Source organism: Lolium rigidum, chromosome 2, assembly GCF_022539505.1.
Source record: "Lolium rigidum isolate FL_2022 chromosome 2, APGP_CSIRO_Lrig_0.1, whole genome shotgun sequence".
In the NCBI taxonomy this organism is placed as follows: Eukaryota; Viridiplantae; Streptophyta; class Magnoliopsida; order Poales; family Poaceae; genus Lolium; species Lolium rigidum.
Window position 1 is genome coordinate 227,604,399 of NC_061509.1, and position 16,432 is coordinate 227,620,830.

Consider the following 16,432-nt stretch of genomic DNA (forward strand, 5'->3'; position numbering starts at 1 on the left):
GCGCGGGAGGTGCGAGTCCGACGGCACGAGTGAAAGAACATCTCTCTAATTTAAGTTTTGTGTGTTTGATGATAACATGTGTGATACACTAGTGTGCTTGATATAGTGCAGAAAATATATGTGGTTAAATTTGTGTTGATAAACAAGAGAAAAGGGAGCAGGGAAATTTTCCCAGGCCGGATATTTGCAAAATATCCGGGCCCAGAAAAACGGCTAAGGACTTTGGCGATGAGCTCCTAGTACCCCTGGATCCAGGCCGGATATTTGGCCGGATATTTATGGTCGGCACGGATAATCCGGGGAGGGGGGATAATCCGGCCCTTACTCTGGCCGGATAATCCGCCACACAGATTCATGCAACGGCTCAATTTTGGGAGGGGTATAAATACCCCCCTTCTTCCTCCACCTCAAGCTCCTCATTCTTGCTCAAGATCATCCACCATTAGAGCCACACCAAGAAACACAAGATTCACTAGATCTCCTCCTCCAACCATCCAAAGCTCTTGATCTTTGGATAATCAAAGGAGAAGACCCCGATCTACATCTTCACTGAAGCGATTTACACTTCCCCCTCATTTGCTTGAGGGCCCCTTTGCTAGTGTTCCATTTGGAAACCCTAGTTGCTTGTGGTTGATTTGTTCTAGTTATTGTTGTTGTGTTGTTACAGATATTGGGAGCCTCCAATTCGGTTATGGATGTGTGCCCCACAAACTTTGTAAAGGGCCGATTTCCGTCTCGAGGAAATCCCTTAGTGGAAGTGGGCTAGGCCTTTGTGGCGCTGCTCACAGGAGACCTGAGTGAGGCCTGTGTAACGTTGGTCTGGCCTTCGTGGCGACAAAACTCCTCCAAACGTAGACGTACTTCCCTTCAAAAAGAAGGAACTACGAGAATCATCTATGTGTATCCGCGTGCTCCACTCTCGGTTACCTCTATCCTTAATAGCTCTTCTATATCTTGTCTAGCTATATCTTGCTTAGTAGTAGTCTTGTCACGTAGATAAATTCATATAGTTGCATATCTAAAGAATTTACCTTTGTGTCAAGCCTAAATTGAAAAACAGCTAAAAATTGGTTAGCACCTAATCACCCCCCCCCCTCTAGGTGCGGCATACGATCCTTTGAACGAGGTCATCGAGGCACTCGCTGACGCACGAATGGGGCCGTGGGTGTTGGAGATATGCCCAAGAGGCAATAATAAAGTGGTTATTATAATATCTTTGTGTTTATGATAAATGTTTATATACCATGCTATAATTGTATTAACCGAAACATTGATACATGTGTGTTATGTAAACAACAAGGAGTCCCTAGTAAGCCTCTTGTATAACTAGCTTGTTGATTAATAGATGATCATGGTTTCGTGATCATGAACATTGGATGTTATTAATAACAAGGTTATGTCATTGGTTGAATGATATAATGGACACACACCCAAATGAGCGTAGCATAAGATCAAGTCATTAAGTTCATTTGCTATAAGCTTTCAATACATAGTTGTCTTAATCCTTCGACCATGAGATCATGTAAATCACTTACACTGAAAGGGTACTTTGATTACATCAAACGTCATTGCGTAAATGGGTGACAATAAAGGTGGGATTAAGTATTTGGAAAGTGTGAGTTGAGGCATATGGATCAACGATGGGATTTGTCCATCCCGATGACGGATAGATATACTCCGGGCCCTCTCGGTGGAATGTCATCCGATTAGCTTGCAAGCATATGAATAGTTCATAAGAGATCACATACCACGGTACGAGTAAAGAGTACTTGTCGGTAACGAGGTTGAACAAGGTATGGAGATACCGATGATCAAACCTCGGACAAGTAAAATATCGCGAGACAAAGGGAATTGGCATCGTATGTAAATGGTTCAATCGATCACTAAGTCATCGTTGAATATGTGGGAGCCATTATGGATCTCCGGATCCCGCTATTGGTTATTGCTCGGAGAGGAGTCTCGACCATGTACGCATAGTTCGCGAACCGTAGGGTGACGCGCTTAAGGTTCGATGTCGCATAAGTAGATTTGAGTATGGTATGGAGACGAAGTTTGTTCGGAGTCTCGGATGTGATCCAGGATGTCACGAGGAGGTCCGGAAGAGTCCGGAGAATAAGATTCATATAAGGGAAGTTGATTTACGGGTTTTCGGAAATGTTCGGGATTGTTCCGGTGTTGACTGAAAGGTTCTAGAAGGTTCCGGAAGGGTCCACCATGGGGCCCACGACCCGGGAGGCCCACCGTGGGCCGAGGGGATGCTCCCTGGCCTAATGGGCCAGGGGCACTTGGCCCCCAAGGCCCAGGCCGGCCAACCCCCTAGGGTTTCCCTAGGGGGATCAACTTGGGGGAGGGAAAGCCCCTCTCCCCCTTGGCCGCCGCCCCCCAACCCTAGATGGGAAGGGGGGCCACCTTGGCCGGCCAGCCCCCTATATAAAGAGGGGAGGGGGTGGCCGGCCACCCCATCTAACAATTGCCTCCTCCTCTGGCCGCCTCTCCCTCCACCATACGCTGTCCGGGCTTAGGCGAAGCCCTGCAGTTTTCTTCCTCCACCACCACCACCACGCCGTCGTGCTGGCTTGGACGTTGGAGGAGATCTACCACACCTCCGCTGCCCGCTGGAACGGGAGAGGAAGGAGCTTCATCGACACCGTACGCGCGACCGAGTACGGAAGTGCTGCCGGATTGCCGCACCGGGGACGATCGTCTACACCAACAACGAGATTAATCTCGTAGGCTTTGGAATCTTCGAGGGTTAGTCTCATCTCCACCTCGTTGCTTAGATCTAGTAGATTGGATCTTGGGTGTTCCATAGATTAGATCTGTTGGTTTTATTCGCTTTGCGGTAGGAAAATTTTTGTTTTCTATGCAACGAACCCCATCAGTGGTATCAGAGCCAGGTCTATGCATAGATCTGTTGCACGAGTAGAACACAATGGTTTGTGGGCGGTGATGCTTTTGTTGCTTTAGTTTGTGTACTTTGCTTCTTGCGGGATGGTGGGATGAAGCGGCCCGGGCTAACTTTACATGACCGCGTCTCATGAGACTTGCTCCACGCTTGACATGCAACTTGTATTGCATAAGTGGCTTTGCGGGTGTCTGTCTCTCCCACCATAGTGAAGATTATAATTTGCACTTCTATTGTCAACACTAGTATCACCGTTGTGGTTCATGTTCGTAGGTAGATTGGATCTTACTCGAAAACCCTAAACCACGTAAAAGATGCAAACCAAATTAGAGGCGTCTAACTTGTTTTTGCAGGGTTTGGTGATGTGATATGGCCATAATGTGATGATGATTATATTCGATGTATGAGATGTTCATTGATGTATTATGGCAACCGGCAGGAGCCTAATGGTTGTCTTTAATTTTTGTTAAAGACCTGCGTGTCTATTCATCATGTAATAGCTTTATTCCAAGTAGTTGTTATAGTAGCTATAAGTGATGGACAACCATGAAGTGGCGCCACTGACCTTGACGCCATGCTTGGTGATGATGGAGATCATGTCCGTGCTTTGGAGATGGAGATCAAAAGCACAAGAAGAAAGGCCATATCATATCACACATTATGAATTGCATGTGATGTTAATCCTTTTATGCATCTTATTTTGCTTAGATCGCGACGGTAGCATTATAAGATGATCCCTCTCACTAAATATCAAGATAATAAAGTGTTCATCCTTAGTATGCACCGTTGCTAAGACTTGTCGTTTCGAAGCATCTCGTGATGATCGGGTGTGATAGACTCTACATGTGCATACAACGGGTGCAAGCCGATTTGCACACGCGGATACTAAGGTTGCCTTGACGAGCCTAGCATGTACAGACATGGTCTCGGAACACGGGATACCGAAAGGTAGAGCATGAGTCATATGAATGATATGATGAACACTTTGAGTGTTCGCCTTTGAAACTACATCTTTTCTCGTGAAGATCGGACTTGGTGTAGTGGATTTGGTTCGTGTAATCACTAAGACAATGCGAGGGATGTTGTTTTGAGTGGGAGTTCACCTAGTTAATTTAAGAATTAAAACTGAACTCATTTTATCATAAACTTAGTCTAAACTCTTTGCAAATATGTTGTAGATCATGGCGCCCCCCTCCATCAATTTTAACCAGTTCCTAGAGAAAGAAAAGCTTAAGGGCAATGGTAGCAACTTCACCGATCGGTCCCGTCATGTGAGGATTTTCCTCACTGGCGTGAGCATGCAATTTGTGCTCGAAGCACCGCTAGGTCCCCCACCACCTCCTGCAGTGTCCGAGGACATAAAGAATGTTTATGAGACTCGGGTAACTCGGTACTCCGAAATTCAGTGTGCCATCTCGTGCGGTTTAGAGGCGAGCTCCAAAAGCGTTTTGAGCACCACGACCCATGTGAGATGATGCGTGAGCTCAAACTTATCTTTGAGACTCATGCAGCCGTGGAGAGCTATGAGGCCTCGAAACAGTTCTTTAACTGCATGATGGAAGAGGGCAGCTCCGTTAGTGAGCACATGTTCGCCATGTCCGGACATGCGAAGAAGCTCAGTGACTTGGGGATTGTGATCCCTAACAAGCCGGGTATTCATCGTGTCCTCCAATCACTGCCACCAAGTTACAAGAACTTCGTGATGAACTACAACATGCGAGAACATGAACAAAGAGTTACCTGAACTCTTCTCCATGCTTGAAGTCTGCTGAAGTAGAAATTAAGAAGGAGAATCAAGTGTTGATGGTCAACAAGACCACCGGTTTCAAGAAGCGAGGGCAAGCCTAACAAGGGCAACTTCAAGAAGGGCGGCAAGAAAGTTGCGGCGCCTCCGAGAAGCCTAAGGCTGGTCCTAAGCCCGAGACTCGTGTGCTACTACTGCCAGGGGAAGGGGCACTGGAAGCGGAACTGCACCAAATACTTGGCCGATCTGAAGAGCGGCCATGCCAAGAAGAAAGGTATATTTGATATACATGTTATAGATGTCTATCTTACTGGTTCTCGTAGTAGTGCCCGGGTATTTGATACTCGGTTCGGTTGCTCACATTTGTAACTCGAAACGAGAACTGCGGAATAAACGAAGCACTGGCAAGGGACGAGGTGACGATGCGCGTTGGAAATGGATCCAAGGTCGATGTGATCGCCGTCGGCACGCTCCCCCTACATCTACCTTCGGGATTAGTTTTAAACCTCAATAATTGTTATTTGGTACTGCGTTGAGCATGAACATTATATCTGGATCTTGTTTGATGCAAGACGGTTATTCGTTTAAGTCCGAGAATAATGGTTGTTCGATTTATATGAGTAATGTCTTTTATGGCCATGCACCTGAGATGAATGGTTTATTCTTGTTAAATCTCGATAGTAGTGATACACATGTTCATAACATTGATGCTAAGCGAATTAAATTGAATGATAATTCTACTTATATGTGGCATTGTCGTCTTGGTCATATTGGAGTGAAGCGCATGAAGAAACTCCATTCCGATGGACTTCTTGAGTCACTTGACTTTGAGTCACTTGACAGATGCGAAGCATGTCTAATGGGAAAAATGACTAAGACTCCATTTTCCGGCACAATGGAGCGAGCTACGGACTTATTGGAAATCATACATACCGATGTGTGCGGACCAATGAGTGTAGCATCGCGCGGTGGTTATCGTTATGTTCTAACCTTCACGGATGATCCGAGTAGATATGGGTATATTTACTTTATGAAACACAAGTCCGAGACTTTTGAGAAGTTCAAGGAATTCCAAAGTGAAGTAGAAAATCAACGTAACAAGAAGATTAAGTTTACGCGTTCGATCGCGGAGGCGAATATCCGAGTTATGAGTTTGGCATGCATTTAAAGAAATGCGGAATACTTTCACAGTTGACACCGCCGGGAACACCACAGCGTAATGGTGTGTCCGAACGTCGTAATCGAACTCTCTTAGATATGGTTCGCTCTATGATGTCTCTTACCGATTTGCCATTATCGTTTTGGGGCTATGCTTTAGAGACAGCCGCATTCACTTTAAATAGGGCACCATCTAAATCCGTTGAAACGACACCGTATGAATTATGGTTTGGAAAGAAACCTAAGCTGTCGTTCCTTAAAGTTTGGGGTTGCGATGCTTATGTAAAGAAGTTACAACCGTACAAGCTAGAACCCAAAGCGGAGAAGTGCGTCTTCATAGGATACCCTAAAGGAACAATTGGGTATACTTTCTATCACGGATCCGAAGGCAAAATATTTGTTGCCAAAAACGGATCCTTTCTTGAGAAGGAGTTTCTCACTAAAGAAGTGACTGGAAGAAAAGTAGAACTCGACGAGGTTGATGAACCTTCTCTCATAGATCAGAGTAGCGCAGTGCCGGAAGAAGTTCCTGTGCAGCCTACATCAATAGGAGAGGAAGCAAATGATGATGATCATGAAACTTCGAACGAGGAAGCTACTGAACCTCGCAGATCGACGAGGGAACGTACCACTCCTGATTGGTATGATCCCTGTCTAAATGTCATGATTGTGGACAACAATGATGAGGACCCTGCGATGTATGAAGAAGCGATGATGAGCCCAGATTCCAACAAATGGCAAGAAGCCATGAAATCCGAAATGGGATCCATGTATGATAACAAAGTATGGACTTTGGTAGACTTACCTGATAGCCGCAAGGCTGGTCGAGAATAAATGGATCTTCAAGAGAAAAACGGATGATGATGGTAATATTACTGTCTATAAAGCTCGACTTGTCGCAAAGGGTTTCCGACAAATTCAAGGAGTTGACTACGATGAGACTTTCTCACCTGTAGCGAAGCTAAAGTCCGTGAGGATTTTGTTAGCAATAGCTGCATTTTTCGATTATGAGATTTGGCAGATGGATGTCAAAACGGCGTTCCTTAATGGTGACATTGAGGAAGAGTTGTATATGGTACAACCCAAAGGTTTTGTCGATCCTAAAAATGCTGACAAGGTATGCAAACTTCAGCGTTCCATTTATGGACTGAAGCAAGCATCCCGGAGTTGGAACCTACGCTTTGATAGAGTGATCAAAGATTTTGGTTTTATACGGACTCATGGTGAGGCCTGTATTTACAAGAAAGTGAGTGGGAGCTCTGTAGCGTTCTCGATATTATATGTAGATGACATATTATTGATTGGGAATGATATAGAACTTTTAGGCAGCATTAAAGGTTATTTGAATAAGTCTTTTTCAATGAAAGACCTTGGTGAAGCAGACATACATTTTAGGCATCAAGATTTATAGAGATAGATCAAGACGCCTAATAGGCCTTTCACAAAGTACATATCTGGACAAGATTCTAAAGAAGTTTAGAATGGATGAAAGCAAGAAAGGGTTCTTGCCTATGTTGCCGGGTAAGGTCTTGAGTAAGACTCAAGGTCCGACTACGACGGATGAAAGAGAGAGGATGAGCAAGATCCCCTATGCTTCGGCGATGAGGCTCTATCATGTACGCCATGCTGTGTACTAGACCGGATATCGCACATGCTTGTTAGTTTGACCAGCAGATATCAAAGTGATCCAGGAATGGAACACTGGACAGCGGTCAAGAATATCCTGAAGTACTTGAAAAGGACTAAGGATATGTTTCTTTGTTATGGCGGTGACCAAGAGCTCGTTGTAACCAGTTACACCGATGCAAGTTGGAACACCGATCCTGATGACTCTAAGTCTCAGTCTGGGTACGTGTTTATATTGAATGGTGCGGCAGTAAGCTGGAGCAGTTCCAAGCAATGCACGGTGGCGAAATCTTCAACAGAATCTGAATATATAGCGGCTTCAGAGGCTTCATCGGAAGCGGTATGGATGAAGAGGTTCATTGTTGAGCTTGGTGTGGTTCCTAGTGCATTGGACCCGCTAGTCATTTACTTGTGACAACACGGGTGCCATCGCCAATGCAAAGGAACCAAGGTCACACAAGAAGCTGAAGCATATCAAGCTGCGTTTTCATTCGATTCGCGAGTACATCGAAGATGGTGAAGTAGAGATTTGCAAAGTACACACGGATCCGAATGTTGCAGATCCGTTGACTAAAGCTCTCCCAAGGGCAAAGCATGACCAACACCAGAATGCCATGGGTGTTAGGTACCTTACAATATAATCTAGATTATTGACTCTAGTGCAAGTGGGAGACTGTTGGAGATATGCCCAAGAGGCAATAATAAAGTGGTTATTATAATATCTTTGTGTTTATGATAAATGTTTATATACCATGCTATAATTGTATTAACCGAAACATTGATACATGTGTGTTATGTAAACAACAAGGAGTCCCTAGTAAGCCTCTTGTATAACTAGCTTGTTGATTAATAGATGATCATGGTTTCGTGATCATGAACATTGGATGTTATTAATAACAAGGTTATGTCATTGGTTGAATGATATAATGGACACACACCCAAATGAGCGTAGCATAAGATCAAGTCATTAAGTTCATTTGCTATAAGCTTTCAATACATAGTTGTCTTAATCCTTCGACCATGAGATCATGTAAATCACTTACACTCGAAAGGGTACTTTGATTACATCAAACGTCATTGCGTAAATGGGTGACAATAAAGGTGGGATTAAGTATTTGGAAAGTGTGAGTTGAGGCATATGGATCAACAATGGGATTTGTCCATCCCGATGACTGGATAGATATACTCCGGGCCCTCTCGGTGGAATGTCATCTCGATTAGCTTGCAAGCATATGAATAGTTCATAAGAGATCACATACCACGGTACGAGTAAAGAGTACCGATGACCCACAAGTATAGGGGATCGCAACAGTCTTCGAGGGAAGTATTACCCAATTTATTGATTCGACACAAGGGGAGACAAAGAATACTTGTAAGCCTTAACAGCGGAGTTGTCAATTCAGCTGCACACTGGAAACAGACTTGCTCGCAAGAGTTTATCGGTAGTAACGGTTTTATGGCGAGTGGAAATAGTGAAATAACGACGAGCGGTGAAATAAAGACAGCAGTAGTGATTATAGTAAACAGCAGGATTAAAATACGTAGGCACGGGGACGGATTTAACGGGCGTTGCATGGATGAGAGAAACTCATGTAACAATCAAAGCAGGGGCATTTGCAGATAATAATAAAACGGTATCCAAGTACTAATCAATCAATAGGCATGTGTTCCATATTTAGTCGTACGTGCTCGCAATGAGAAACTTGCACAACATCTTATGTCCTACCAGCTCGGTGGCGGCCGGGCCTCTAGGGAAACTACTCGGATATTAAGGTACTCCTTTTAATAGAGTACCGGAGCAAAGCATTAACACTCCGTGAACACATGTGATCCTCACATCACTACCATCCCCTCCGGTTGTCCCGATTTCGTCACTTCGGGGCCATTGGTTCCGGACAGCGACATGTGTATACAACTTGCAGGTAAGATCATAAACAATGAATATCTTCATGAATAAATAACATGTTCAGATCTGAGATCATGGCACTCGGGCCCTAGTGACAAGCATTAAGCATAACAAGTTGCAACAATATCATAAAAGTGACATCTACGGATACTAGGCACTATGCCCTAACAATCTTATGACTATTACATGACCAATCTCATCCAATCCCTACCATCCCCTTCAGCCTACAGCGGGGGAATTACTCACACATGGATGGGGGAAACATTGCTGGTTGATGGAGAGGCGTTGGCGGTGATGGCGGTGAAGATCTCCTCCAATTCCCCGTCCCGGCGGAGTGCCAGAACGGAGACTTCGGCTCCCGCGACGGAGTTTCGCGATGTGGCGGCTCTCCGGAGGGTTTACGGCGATGTCGACTTCTCTCCGTGCGTTTTTAGGTCGAACCCGATAAGTAGTCCAAAGGGGGCGTCGGAGGCCGGCCGAGGGGCCACACCACATGGCCGCGCGGGCCCCCCGGGCCGCGCCGCCATGTGGTGTGGGGCCCTCGGGCCTCCACCTCCTTCGCCCTTCCGGCTCCGTCAATATTTTGGTAAAATAGGGCCATCCGAAGAAATTCCGAGGATTTTCCCGAAAGTTGGATTTCTGCACAAAAACGAGACACCGGAGCAGTTCTGCTGAAAACAGCGTTAGTCCGTGTTAGTTGTATCCAAAATACACAAATTAGAGGCAAAACAATAGCAAAAGTGTTCGGGAAAGTAGATACGTTTTGGACGTATCAACTCCCCCAAGCTTAGCTTATTGCTTGTCCTCAAGCAATTCAGATTAACAACCGAGCGATAAAAGAACTTTCACGAACACATTTGCTCATATGATGTATATATTCTCATGCTATGGCTAATACTTAAGCAGTTCATAATAAGATACATGCAAATAAGATCATCCAACGAGCTATGTCAATCATGGAGAGGTACCAACAATTAATAATAAGCACCATGAAGCATGTATATAAGCAGGATTGCAATGTTCATAAGAGAATATGACAAAGTGGTATCTCGCTTGCCTGTATTTGATCGGCAAAACATAAATGCCGAGGCACCTCTTGAGTTCATAGAAGGACTAGAAATAGTGATTGTCAAAGATAAAAGCATCAAAGTTATACCACAATCAATCATATTTTGAGACAAGCATATTATACTAAGAATGACGAGTTGTGCTCTCAAGATAGTGCTCAAAGAAAGAATGGAGACACAACATAAAAGTAAAGGATTGACCCTTCGCAGAGGGAAGCAGGGATTAACATGCGCTAGAGCTTTTCATTTGTAAAGCAAGAGTAAAATTATTTTGAGAGGTGTTTGTTGTTGTCAACGAATGGTAATGGGTACACTAACTACCTCATCAACCGGACTCACAAGAGTGGCTCCCATTTTATTTTTGGTGGCACTCCTTCCAACCTTTCTTTCACAAACCATGGCTAACCGAATCCTCGGGTGCCTGCCAACAATCACATACCATGAAGGAGTGCCTTTTTATTTAGGTTTTATTATGATGATGACACTCCCCCCAACCTTTGCTTACACAAGCCATGGCTAACCGAATCCTTCGGGTGCCGTCCAACAATCACAAACCATGGAGGAGTGTCTATTTGAATTAATTAATTTGGGACTGGGAATCCCATTGCCAGCTCTTTTTGCAAAATTATTGGATAAGCGGATGTGCCACTAGTCCATATGAGAGTCCGTCAAAAGTAAATGACAAGGTTGAAAGCTAAACACCACATACTTCCTCATGAGCTATGAAACATTAACACAAATTGAGAAGCATTTTGAAAGTTTTAAAGGTAGCGCATGAGAATTTACTTGGAATGGTTTGAAATTCCATGCATAGGTATTTATGGTGGACACTTTTGGAACAACTTGGTTTTCAGGTGTTTGGAAGCACGAGCAGTGATCCCGCTCAGTACAAGTGAAGGCTAGAAAAAGACTAGGGAGCGACAAATCAAGAGAGCAGTAACTGTCATAATCATGCTTGCGGCAAAATAAATTAACGGAGGCATAAAAGTGATACAAGAACTCTGAAACAATATAAATCATCGAGGCTTAATTGACTTTTTGTTCAGTCATATGCATGCGTGAGCATGTGCCAAGTCGATATAAATGAATTATTCGAGAGGAGGATACCACAATGCCATACTTACTTATGAATAAAACAATGCAAGCGAACATCCATGACATGCTACTCATATTAATAGATTGGAACTAAACATGAGAGATCATGAGCTACTAGACTTTCTCAAATAACATATACCTCACATGAACCAACTAAGCATGCTCATATGGATGAGTATATGTACAAAAATGAAAGCAAATAGAGTTCGTACCAGCCTCTCACCACAATCAGATTGTCGTAGATCGTCATTATTGCCTTTTCACTTGTGTAGCTTGGATAATATGAAATGAAAACCACGCTCCAGCCACCGAAGACCATTGAACTCATGATGAACTTTACAAACCAAAGAGGAACAGCAAATATTTTTGGTGTTTTCGAATTAGAAACAAGCACGAAAGAAAACAAGCAAACACAGCAAAATCTTTTTGGGTTTTCTTATAGCAAACTAACAATAGCAAATAAAGCAAACTAAGAGCAAGGTACCAAATAAACAAATGGTGAAGAGAAACAACAGAAATATTTTTGGTCTTTTTGTGTTTTAGGAAAGAAACAAAGCGAAAACAAAACAATGCAAACTAACAGAAACACAGAAAGCGAGGATGACAGAAATCTGCCAAATCCCGACAGCAGTACAGAAATCGAATTTAACAAAAATCTTCCATTGCTCAGACCAAAAAGTGTTCAACTAATGAAAGTTAGATAACAACCTGGGGAACATGCTCAAAAATTGGCAACTCAAAATAACGTTCTGGCTGTGCGTACGAATTTTTTTGGTAACAGCACAGAATCTGTTTTTGGACAGCACTTCCCCAAATATCATCTCCCTCTCATTAGAAAACCACTCTAAGAGACTAAGCAAGTATGTACAAGTATCCAGCAACCATAATATGCAAAGAATGAGTGATGCCGGTATACCTCCCCCCAAGCTTAGGCTTTTGGCCTAAGTGGAGTTCATTCCCACGGTCCCCATGAAGTGGTGTCTTCGTAATATGACGAAGAACGACCCGGTTCCATGTATGTGCTTGGAGGAAACGTCGGGGTACGTGACGGTGTAGTCGTAGGAGGGCTCGGCGTTCTCGGAGTCATGTTGCTGGTGGAACTCTTGTATCTTCATATGTTCCTCCACCACCTCCTTTGTTAGCGACCATGATTGCCTGTCAATATTAAACAAACCCTGCTGGGGAAGAGGGATTTCTTTCTCGTTCCCATCAGCAAACAACATTTTATAGACAATATTATCTATGGTGGAGTTAGTAGTAACAAAATGATGGCTCTTCATAGCAGCAATATCTAGCTTCCTAGGGGTTAATGGTACATCATTAGAATCAAGAGGAATATCTAGATGTGTTAGAATGCGCAGTGCAATAGTTCCTCCAAAAATAGGTCCCCTGCTAGACAGGCGGCGAGCAATAAGAGAACCAAGATGATAAGGTGTCTCTCCAGTAAGTGCAACATTCAAGAAAGCAAGATGGTAGCTAGAAATGTTACTAGTATTTTCTCTACCCAAAATGCTAGTACCAACGTAATATGCGAAATACTTAATAGCGGGGAGTTGAATGTTTCTTATCTTCCCTCGGCTGGATGGTGCGGCAATCATCCCCGGTGATCCCTCGGTAGAGCTCCAACAAGTCCCGGGGTTGTCATCAATCCTCCTTGCTGTACCTACAGGGGCAATACCCAATGCAAAACAAAATTCCTCCAATTTCATGGTAACAGGAATATCATAAATCTTGAATGCGACTGTCGGCTCATATTCCGTGTTGTGGAACTTGAAGCTCTCAACGAAAATCTTGGTGAGCCTCGTAATATTGTCCCCTCTCGTCTCCCACGTAGGTGGCTAGGCCTGCCCTGTTGACGAGGGTGAAGAAGTCATCCATTAACCCTGCATTGGTTAGAAACTCATAACAAGGGAAGGATGAAGCATTAGGAGCCCCATGGTCCTCCTCGGGCGCAAAGCTAGGCGCGATGACGTCCTCATTGTAGGATCGCCTAATTTGCGTAGACGCTCTTGAGGGCCTACCGGTGCTGGTTGTTGCTTTCTTGAACAACTCTCCAAACTTGAATTTCTTCATCTTCCCTTTCTGAAATTTTCAACAATCATTATAAAATTTGATTTCAAGGTGTGTAATTGAAGGGAACTACTATAGGAACTTGCTAGAGTACTACACATGCATCAAAACTAATTTCTATCACTTAGAACAAGCATGCAAGCTCACTAAACATGTTATCTACAGCAGCAAAATATTCAATATATACTCAACCAAATGAAATTCTAATTGGACAATCAAAGGAGTCACATACCAAGGAGTAAATGTGCCAAATTTCAGACAGAAATCTGGGCTGAGCAAGGAGATCGAAAAATCGCGAGTTCTTGAGCAGAAACACGAGTGAGAGAAACTTGGTACGAGTTTTTTCGGGAGAGAGAAGGTGCTTGGGAGGAAGAGATGATGAAGTGGGGCAAGGGGTGGCCCACACCACATGGTGGCGCGGCCCCCTTGCTGGCCGCGCCGCCCTATGGTGTGGCACCCCCGGTGCCCCACAGGTCATCCTCCGGTGCTCCCGAGTGCCTCGTCGAAAAATAGGACCAACGGTATAATTTTTATAATTTTTAGAGAACTTTGAAAAATGCACATTTCGGGTATTAAATTAATGATTACTTGCGCAGGAAAATGATTTCTAAAATCTTAAATGACTAAAGCATATTGCAAAACAAAAGTGCTACAGCAAGTAAAATAGGTGAAGGGAGAAAGAAAGAAAGAAAGAAGTGTTGTTTAGCTCTTTTATGCAATAAAATATACTTGTTAACAAGGTTGATCAAGTCTTGCTATCAAATAAATTTTATATGACATAAGAAGAAATAAACCTCAAATCAATCATGTTACCTTATATTGAATTGATATGGATCCAATCACAAGAGTTTGATATTCTTCTTTAGGCTCATATATAGGACAATCAATGGATCCCACTTTGATAGTTTTCACATTAAAAATTGTATTAACTCCATATACTTTATCAATCCTCTTGGGAAAATAGACGGTGTGTTCCTTATCATCAACATTGAAAGTAACCATGCCTTTATTGCAATCAATAACAGCCCCTGCAGTATTAAGAAAGGGTCTTCCAAGAATAATGGACATATTATCATCTTCGAGCATTTCCAACACAACGAAATCGGTTAATATCAAGCAATGCTGAGTAACTTGAACAGGAACATTTTCACATAAACCAACAGGAATAGCGAGTAGATTTATCAGCCATTTGCAAAGATATATCAGTTGGTATCAATTTATCTAAATCAAGTCTCTTATAAAGAGAAAAAGGCATTACACTAACACCTGCTCCCAAATCACATAGAGCGGTTCTAACATAATTATTCTTGATGGAACAAGGAATAGTCGGTATACCTGGGTCTCCAAGCTTCTTTGGAATCTTACCATTGAAGGAGTAATTAGCAAGCATAGTTGAAATTTCCTCATTGGGGACTTTCCTTTTGTTAGTAACAATATCTTTCATATACTTTGAATAAGGAGGCAATTTAATAGCATCCAGTCAAAGGGATTTGCAAAAATAAAGGTTTCATCCAATCACAAAATTTATTATAATGTTCCTCTTCCTTTGATTTTAGTTTCTTAGCAGGAAAAGGCATTTGCTTTTGAACCCAAGGTTCTCTTTCATTACCATGCTTCTCAGTAATAAAGTCTTCTTTAGTATACTTTTTATTTTTAGCATGCTTTTCAGGTTCTTTTTCAATTTCTTCTTTATCAGGAATATCATTCTTATCATTATCTTTATCATGTTCATTACCACTTTCAGTTTCAGCATCGAAATAGAAATACTATTAGGATCATTAACGAGGTTCGAGAGGATTCTACAACATTCTTATGTTTCTTTTTCTTTTTCTTAGATGGAGCACTAGTTTTAATTAGTTGAGAATCTTGTTCAACTCTTTTGGGATGCCCTTCGGGATATAGAGGATCCTGGGTAGAAACACCACCTCTAGTTGTTACTTCACAAGCATGTTTTTCTTTAGAATTATTTCCCAACAAGTCATTTTGCACTTTAGTAAGTTGATCAATTTGAGTTTGAACCATTTGAAAATGTTTAACAAGTATCTTAACATCATTGGAGGTTCTCTCCACAATACCATGCAATTCACTAATAGCTCGGGAATTTTCCATTAAATGATTCTCTACTCTCATATTAAAGTTTTCTTGCTTAACAATATAATTATCAAATTCATCTAAGCATTGAGCAGGAGATTTTGAATACGGAATATCTTCCCTAGTAAAGTGTTGAAGCGAGTGTACCTCAATCATGGATGAAGGGGGAATTGTCTCACATATATCTTCAATAGGAGGTAAATTCTTCACATCTTCGGGTTTAATACCCTTCTCCTTAAGAGACTTCTTGGCTTCCCTCATATCTTCATCATTCAATTTAATCATACCCCTCTTCTTCACTATCGGTGTCGGGGTTGGTTCAGGTGTAGACCAATCATCATGATTCCGGCCTATTTTAGCCAATAATTCTTCAGCGTCGTCTGGAGTTCTTTTCCTGAAAACACAACCAGCACAACTATCTAGGTATGCCCTAGACTCAATAGTTAGTCCACTATAAAATATATCAAGTAAATCATGCTTTTCCAAATCATGGTCAGGCTGAGCTCTAATAAGAGAACAAAATCTAGCCCAAGCCTCGGGCAATTTCTCTCCATCTTCCTGGTCAAAATTATAAATTCTCCGCAAAGCGACGTGTTGAGCACTAGCGAGGAAAGTATTTTCGAAAGAAAACATCACGCAAATCAGTTGGACTTTTAATAGAACCAGGAGGCAAATTATTATACCAAGTTTTAGCATCATCCTTTAATGAGAACGGAAAAATTTTAGCGACAAAATAAGTACGCATCTTGACATCATCAGAAAACACGCCA